The sequence below is a fragment of the Bidens hawaiensis genome, unplaced genomic scaffold, assembly GCF_021521415.1.
Source record: "Bidens hawaiensis isolate Kalapana, Puna unplaced genomic scaffold, B.hawaiensis_p1.1 tig00013493_1, whole genome shotgun sequence".
NCBI classification, from domain to species: domain Eukaryota; kingdom Viridiplantae; phylum Streptophyta; class Magnoliopsida; order Asterales; family Asteraceae; genus Bidens; species Bidens hawaiensis.
Genome location: NW_027492143.1, coordinates 509,756 through 519,166, shown reverse-complemented (window position 1 = coordinate 519,166; position 9,411 = coordinate 509,756).

Below are 9,411 nucleotides of genomic sequence, written 5' to 3'. Positions count from 1 at the left end.
ATGGGGATGAATAAGATTTAGGTTGGTAAGTTTTGGTTTTGGCAAGGCTGAGTTTGTCCTCTACCAGTTTGGATAGACCATAAGCTTGGTGTAGGGTTGTGGGTTTGAGAATTGCGAGTTCGGCTTGAATTTCTTCTTTAAGGCCCGATAAATAGCAATTAAGAAGGGCGACACTTGACAAACCAACAACATGGTTACAAAGTTTTTCAAACTCTGCTTGATAAGCCGCAACAGTGGTTGTTTGTCTGAGTTTAAAAAGGGCTGCCTGATGGTTCTCGTAAGAGGACGGACCGAAACGAAGTTCGAGGTCTCGTGAAAAGTCTGGCCAGGTACCCAACAACCTGTTGTTGTGTAGATACTTATACCAACTCAAGGCCTCTCCGGTGAAAGAAAACCCCGCTAACGAGATACGTTGGTTTTCCGGGGTATTATAGAGAGAAAAGTAGTTATCGGCTTGGAAAAGCCAGTCCAACGGGTTGGACCCGTCAAACAATGGCAATACGATTTTAGGGTGGCGTGGGTGTGAGGTCACGGTATTAGTGTCGGAGCTGGAAGGGAAGGTGAAAGGAGACTGGTGACCCTCCTTTTCTTTGGTAAGGGCTGCAAGTAATTTGTTGGTGGTATCGAGGTGTTGTTGCATCGTTGCTTGAAGTGCTTCGAATTGAGCAGTGGCTCGGGCGTCGGATCGGTTGGTGGTGTCGGAGTTGTGCAACAGAAATTGGTCGAATTTGTCACACAAGGCTTGGAGTGACTCATCAGTGGAGGCTTGATCTTTACGAGGAGGCATGGTAGGAAGATGAAAGCACCAAATGATAGGGCCTGTGGAGTAGGCTAGACTCAAGAAGAAGGTACAGAGAGAGAGAAACACTTTTGAGGCAATTTTCTGAATATCTTTCCTAAAACAAAGTACAAAACTTAAATAAGCAAACAATTTGACTACTTCTACTCACGTCCCTTATTATGAGGGCCACATGCACCACTATCCCACTAATGCAGTAACCAACAAGAAATAGGAAAATAACATGTGCTAAAAAGACTAATTCAAATAAAAAATAAAGAAACGGTTTGATGCGGAAGTTACGTTTACTCCAATAGCTTAGAAGGCTTCTTAGTTTCTCTCTTAGGCCTGCTGTTCAGCCCACCATTAATTTGGGTCGTATCACCTACCGTTCGGCACTATAGTTTCAAACTTTGTTTAAACGCACAATTCCGATTACTATGTTTAAAACTTAATTTCCTTAAAGATTACCAAATTTAGCTTTAGACGTGTCGTCACATGATCACATGGCACGCCAAACACTTTGTTTGAATTTTTTTTACCACAACTAACTTTATATAGGCCGCCATAAGATTAGATGGACTGTCTAACTATGATGAGCCCTCAGAATGGTTATATGGGTCGTCTAACCACCTAAGTAGAACCTCGTCTAAAGCAACCATTAAACGATCTACTAGAACAATTAGACGGCCCATCTAACTATATGAGAAACTCATGTTTGTAAAAGCCTTTAAATGGGTTGTAGGATTGGTTAGATGGTCTGTGTAAATGTATGTACAGACCTGTCTTGTTAAAAAGTGTTTCTTAACACCAAAGAAACGTTTTTAAATGCTTTTAAGCTCATCAAGACTCTTTGTAATACCGTCTAGAATTATTCTAACATGATTTTTAACAATGTTTGATGACTTAGCGTTAATCAAAGATTAAGAACTAAAAATTACTATGAGATCAAAGTTATTCCCTCAAAATAAGTTAGTAACTAAGTTATATGCTCTGATATGATTATTCTAACGAGTTAGAAAGATTTAGACAAGGCCTCCCCTTGATTTTTAATCAACTGGATAAAGAATAAAGCTTTCTTTTTTATGATTCTATCGAAGAACATATAGAACAAACCAATAACATAATCTTTCTCTTTTATTTTTGGCTAAGAAATGGTTTAGGGATGTGTTTGGAATGATATAAACACCTCTAATTGATTAGAAACCCCTAAACATAACATCATTGTAGTGTAATATCATTTGGATGTGAGGAATAAAGCTTTGATGCATTCTTCTTGGATAAACATGGCTTAGAACATCATCAAATTCTTGGGTTTTTTTAGTGTAACAGGGTTTGAGGATGACTAAAAGATGTTTGTGTATGATAATGGGCGAGTTTACATCTTTTTATAGGTAAGAACAAAGTGATAACTGCAAAAATACACTTGGATGAAGAATAAATTAAGCATTCTCTTTTATGATTCTATCCAAGAACATATAGAACAAACCAATAACATCATTTTTTTCTCTTTTATTTTTGGCTATGAAATGGCTTAGGGATGCTTTTGGGATGCTATAAACACCTCTAATTGATTAGAAACCCCTAAACATAACCCCTTTGTAGTGTAATATCATTTGACTGTGAGGAATAAAGCTTTAATGCATTCTATTTGGATAAACATGACTTAGAAGATCAAGAACATCATCAAATTCTTGGGGTTTTTTTAGTGTGATAAGGTTTGTGGATGACTAAAATATGTTTGTGTATGATAATGGACGAGTATACATCTCTTTTATACGTCAGAACAAAGTGATAAGGCAAAATACACGACTGCCACGTTAACAGCGAACTATTAAAAATAGCAATGCTGACTTAGTGTTTAGACATACTGTTTGAAGGTTAGATGGGCCGTCTATTACAGACGAACCATCTGAAATATTAGAAGGTCCGACTAATAGTCAGAATTCAGAACCATCATATGACTCCTAAACCCTAATAAGGATTGTCTGAACGTTTAGCCGTCTAACCAACTTATGGGTCAATTTATTTTAATCATTGTCGAGTTTAACTTTGGGCCAACTACCATTTAGTCCCTTGACTTATGTATATTAAATACGAATATCCGAACGTTTTCATAATGTATATTTATACATTCTTTGTCTTCAGAATATTTATATTAGCCTTTTAACTTTTAAAATTGACAGTTTTGGAACAAAAACTTGACGGGTGTTACAACTTGGTAACATTTATTGTAAATAGAAAAATAAGCAGACATCTAATAAAACTCACATTGAAATAAACTAAACATATGAATGAGCAAATATGTCTAAAATTCAGGGATGCTACAAAGTTGTTTGATCACATGCAAGTGCCGTCATTTGAATTTTTATATTTTTTAAATAACAATGTTTATGACTGATATTTTTATTACTTGTGTGTTTGTTTATTACACTTGTAATATCCCGCTTTTGATAATATTAATATAAGAAATTTTGTTATTCAAAAACGTGTCGTGTATTAGTTTAGATAAATAAACTATTAGAAGGTGGGCTTGAACATTAAAATATGGAATAAGGGATCGTAATGGGTCTTAGGTCCATGGGCTTAAGGGAGTATAAATACCCCTTAAACCCTAATCCTTTCCATTTTTATCCATCTCTACACCATAGCCTATACATTCTGAAACACACAAACACTCTCCTATCTCCCGAGCCAAGATCATGAGGAAGAGACCCGAACTTGTTGGTGCTAGAACGTCGTGACGAATCAAACCAACATCAAACTTAGATCGTGTTCGTAGACCGACTCGTTAAAGGTGCGTTTATAACAAAACACTTGTCAGCTCTTTTAGTGACCCTAGATTTATGTATAAATGGTAAAAACGAATCTAACGCAACAAACCTTACCAAAATTCGTTAATATTTGATGGTTTAATCGATGGATTAATGAGCCGGGTTTAAACGATGATCAAACGCACCATTTAAACGTAAAAATTGAATGTTTTGAGGGTTAGGGTTGTTAGGCGTTGTGATTCCGAGCTCAACGATACCAAAATCGTGTTGTCTCATCGTGATTTGAGGTTTAATTTCAGATCTGCAAGGACGTTGACTGTTCTTGATGATTTTGACTTTGACATCTGAGTCAAAGTTTTGGATAAGAACTGATGCTCATTCGTCATGCTGAACGAATCATTGATCATTCGTTAGAAAACCATAGCGAATAGGATACGTTCGCATGTCTTCATGACGAATGAACCCTTTATCCGACTTACTGAATTAACGAATGGCACTCATCATTCGTTAATTACCCATTCGCCATAATTGGGACAACGAATCAAGTCATTCGCTACATCTGTATGCTCTAGTAACGAATGAGCCTCCCATTCGTCGTATGGTAAGCACGAATGGCCTTATCCATTCGTTGTGCACTCATTCATCCCAGATCAACCGTTCGTTATAACCAAATTAACCATTCGTCATAACGAATGGGAAAACGAATGATGCTTAATTAAAGGCTATTCGTTATATCAAATGAGTTAGCAAATAAAATAATAATTTAAGAATTCAAATGAAATTTGTGTTAAGGCAGTTAATGAAAATAAAATTTTTCCAAGCTGACTTGACAGCTGAACCCAAGCCAGGGGCTCTGTCCCTTGGACCCCGCTAGGTGTGACATCCTACTTTCAGTTATAATAATAAATGAAATTTCGTTTATCCGATAATGTGTCGTGCATCGGTTTAGATAATAAACTATAAAAGGGCGGGCTTGGACTTTAAAAGATGGAATAAGAGATTGAATGAGCCTTAGGTCCATGGGCTTAAGGCATGGCCGGCCTTGGGGGTGGCGGGGTGGTCGACGGCCACAGGCCCGATTAGTTTTTTTTTTTTAAAAAAAGTCATATGTATTTTTATTAAATACAATATGTATATTTAATGATTAAACTTAATTACATAACCACTAACTTGGTCTAGTGGCAAGGGGTATTACTCCCAACCAAAAGGTTATGGGTTCTATTCTCATTTGTGACATTTTTAATCATATTTTTATAAAAAAACTTTTTACACAACCTAAAATATAAACAAGTAAACCCATATAAAAATTAAATTGTTTAAACCCAACAAAATACTCCTTTTACTTAAGGTCCAAAAATTTTTTCGCCTTCGGCTCAAAACTTTTTTGCCTTTCTCGGAGCCGGCCCTGGCTTAAGGGAGTAAAAATACACATTAAACCCTAAACCTTTCCATTTTTATCCATCTCTACACCATAGCCTACACCTTTAAATACACACACAAACACCATCCTATATCCCGAGCCAAGATCCGAATGTGGAAACCCGAACCCGTTGGTGCTAGAGAGTTGTGATGAACCAAAACAACATCAAGACTAGACCGTGTTCGTAAACCGACTCATTTAAGGTACTTTTATAATGAGAACTTGTTCGTTTAAGTTTGGATCTAGTCTAGAAATCATAGATCTGTTTGAGTATGGTAAAAACGAATCCAACGCAACAAATCTCATTGAAATTCGTTAACAATATATAGGTTAATAGTTAATATGAACAACCGGGTTCGTGTACTTGGTAATCACACCATATAAACACGAATATTTAGATGAATGAATGGTTAGGGTTTGGTGGCGCTGGTATTACGAGTCCATAGTTACCAGATTCGTGTTATTTCATCACGAAATGAGGATTTAATTGGAAATCCTACACATGTTGACTGTTTTGTGTTCTTACTGATTTTGACTTTGACCCCGAGTCAAAGTCTAGATAAGAACATATGCTAATTCGATATGACAAATGAATCAGGTGATTCGTTACTCACCAATTCGATATGGTAAGATAACAAATCAGGTGATTCGTTACTCACCAATTCGTTATGTTAAGATAACGAATCAGGAGATTCGTTACTCACCAATTCGTTATCTTAAGATAACGAATCAGGAGATTCGTTACTCACCAATTCGTTATATTAAGATAACGAATCAGGTGATTCGTTACTCGTTATTCGCTATGTTAAGATAACGAACCAGATAACGAATTAAGGAAGATTACATAACGAATCAGAGGCAATTCGCTATAACGAATGAGTTAGAGAATAAAATGATAATTTAAGATTTCTAATGGAAAATGTGTTAAGACAGTTAATGGAAATAAATTTTTCCAAGCTGACCTGGCAGCTCGACCCCAGCCAGAGGCTCTGCCCCTTGGACCCTACTAGGGGCTGCCGCCCCTAGAGCCTCGATGCCAGAGGCATTGCCCCCGGACCACCGTTCATTGAGGGTTATAATTAAACTAGAAATACGATATAGGTAGTGATAGTAATTAATACGCGTAATTTTTATACAATTAGCCGTGCACAACTAAATAAAGGGATAACCATTAACAGTGAACGTAACCGAGCTCAGGTGAGTTTCTAGCCCCATTCCTTGTTATGTTTTCGGGGCTGTGTGCATACTCAATGTGAATGTTAATACACTTACCTTAAATGGTAAGTGTATGTCCTAATGATGAATGTGATAGTTATGTTTATAATATGAATGCATGCTTGATGGTACGTGAACGATCTTCGGATATTACACGTATTGTTAAGGGAAGTACAATGTAGTATGTATGATATGAGTATGTGAATAAGGAAGTATGTATGAATATGGTATGTATGTACTGTGAAAGGTACGTATGAATGTGAGAATGATAATGATGATGAAAAGTAATGTAAAGTTAAAGGGTTACATACCCTAATAATATTTGCGAAGGTTAAAGGGTTGCATACCTTAATAATATATGCGAAGGTTAAAGGGTTGCATACCCTAATAATATATGTGAAGTTTATAGGGCGTAATGCTTTTTAAAATGTAAGGTGTGAATATGAAAGAATGTATGAAAGTAAGTAAGTATATTAAAGTATGAAAGTATGAAGTATGTACGAAAGTATGTAGTTATGAATGTGTTGTATGTTGTATGATTAACTAGAACTCACTCAGCGCAGCTGACTTTTAGTATGCACGCAGGTTAGTAGAATGAGACAATTGGCTTGAGCAGGGGCACATGGCAGAAGAATAAGAGGCTGGCATCTGAAGACTTAAGATGTTTTATGTTTAATGTTTTAATTTTTAAAGACAAGATGGTTGTTTAAGACAAGTTAAGAATCATTGTGTAATGTTTTATGAAAGTTTTAATGTTCCGCGAAAGTTTTAATTAACTCTGATTAGTAAAACTGTGTTTCGTCCAATGTAGGGCACCAGTAATGGGGCCTTACACTAGGAGTTGCTGCCCCCGACCCCCGTTCATTGAAGGTTATAATATACTAGAATTACAATATGATTAGTGATAGTTAATTGATACGTATAATTGTTATACAGTTAGTTGTGCCCAGTTAAAGAAAGGAGTTACCATTAACTCTGAGAGGAACCGAGTTCATGTGAGTTATAGCCCCATTTTCTTGTTATGTTTTCGGGGTTGTGCGCATACTTGATGTGATTAGTTAATACACTTACCCTAAGTGGCAAGTGTATGCCTTATATGATTTATGTGATAATAATTGAGGTTATAAATGAATGTTTGTCGGTACATGAACGATATTCGAATATTGCACGTATCGCCAGGAAATGTGAGTTTTACATAAGATGCATGAATGATATATGAATGATTAAGAATATGTATGAATGTATATAAAAGAATGTATATGTAAAGAAGCGTATGTATATTTGAGATAGAAGGGACCATACCCTAATAATATCTGAGATAGAGAAGAAAGGGATCAGACCCTAATAATATATGAGATAGAGAAGAAAGGGACCAAACCCTACTAATATCTGAGATTGTAAAGATAGTTATGTATGTATTATGAAAGTATGAAAGTTTAATGGTATGAATGAATGTATGATGAGAGTATGGAAGAAAGAAAGAAAGTATGTATGTACGAATGAAAGAAAGGTAACATGCTAAGTATGTAATATGTATCTTCGGATACATATATATGTAAGTATGTGAATGTATTGTATGTTGCCTGATTAACTAGAACTCACTCAGCGTAGCTAACTTTTAGTATGCACGCATGTAAATAGACTGATACAGCTGTCTTGAGGGGGCACATGGCAGGATTGAAGAGGCTGGCATCTGAAGATTTGTCATGATGTGTGATACTACATTTATTGTTATGTTTTAAAAAGGCCAAGTTATGGATGTTTGTAATGAATGGTTGACTTTTAATATTATTCCGTGAAAATTTTAATTAACTCTACTATTTAGAACTGTGTTTATAAGTAAATCCAACGCTAAAGTAGGGCACCGGTATCGGGGTCTTACAACACACTAGCAATGTTTTTTTAAACTAGTTGATAACTTTAATGTTAAATTATTATTTAATTGAGATGCGTTAGACTTAGATATGACTTAGACAATACTAATATTACTAACTTGAAAACTTAAAAAAAACAATTTACATAATAAAGTTTTGTAAAATATTATACGAACAAAAATCTAACATAAGAATTATATTCATATCATGAGAGAATTGATAAACTAACAGAAACAAACATTATGTTGAAATTGTCGTCATCACAGCATCGCACATGTTTCTTGTTAATGTAAAGTTATTACATATTTAATATCGTGAATTTATATAACATCATAATTATATGCACCGATAAACATTTACTATTACATATGTATAATAAATGTATATGAAACCTGTCGGGAATAAATAATAAATGGGTTTAATGGACGACTTATTTATGTATTTTAATTCATTCACCAAATCTCTACTTACAGCTAATAAATTATTTAATTTAACTTACTCATGTCTTCGTGTTTTCTAATTCATTTACTAAATCTCTACTCGGGTGGGCAAAAGTAAAATTGCACTAATTTTGACGTTATTTTACTAATCTCGTGAAAATAACGTTAAAAGTGGCGGAAGGTTAATCAGGCATCATGTGGTGGCGTGATAGCCGAAAGACAAGGGCACATGCACCGATCAGCCGGTGTCCCGATGATTGAGTGCTATGTGCCTTATGTCCAAGGCTTGATGCAAAACTACTATCGAGCCGGGGGTCTCACCGGAAGCAGCCTCTCTATCCCTATGGGATAGAGGTAAGGCTGTCTACATCTTACCCTCCTCAGACCCTACCATAGCATTGCTATTGGTGGGATATACTGAGTACGATGATGATGATGATGAAATCTCCACTCGCAATTAATAACTTATATTTAATATGATTTACTAGTAATCTGCTTTTGTCTCCAATAATAACATTTGTAGAAGGCCTCAAAACACTAGTCGTGAAAGCAAAGCTGAAGTTATACATTCATGGGGAAAACTCATTTAAATGCGTATGTTCGGGTAATTTTTTTATATCCATTGTGCGTTTTGTTAATGTTTTTTGCTTCAAAATTTGTATATATTGAATTAGTTGAATGATGGACACATTCTTCCAATCAAAATATAATTATGAAGATTCGGAACATACCCCTTTTAATTAAGGGTGTTCTTCGGGTTTCAAAATTATAAATTTATACTCGAAACCAAACCCTTTCAGATTTTTACAAGTCGAGTTCAAGCATTTTTAGTTTATGTTTATAGGGTTTCAAGCGACAGAGAAAAAAAAACGTAACGCTACAATTATATTTCTTGTTTAAGGTTTTACTT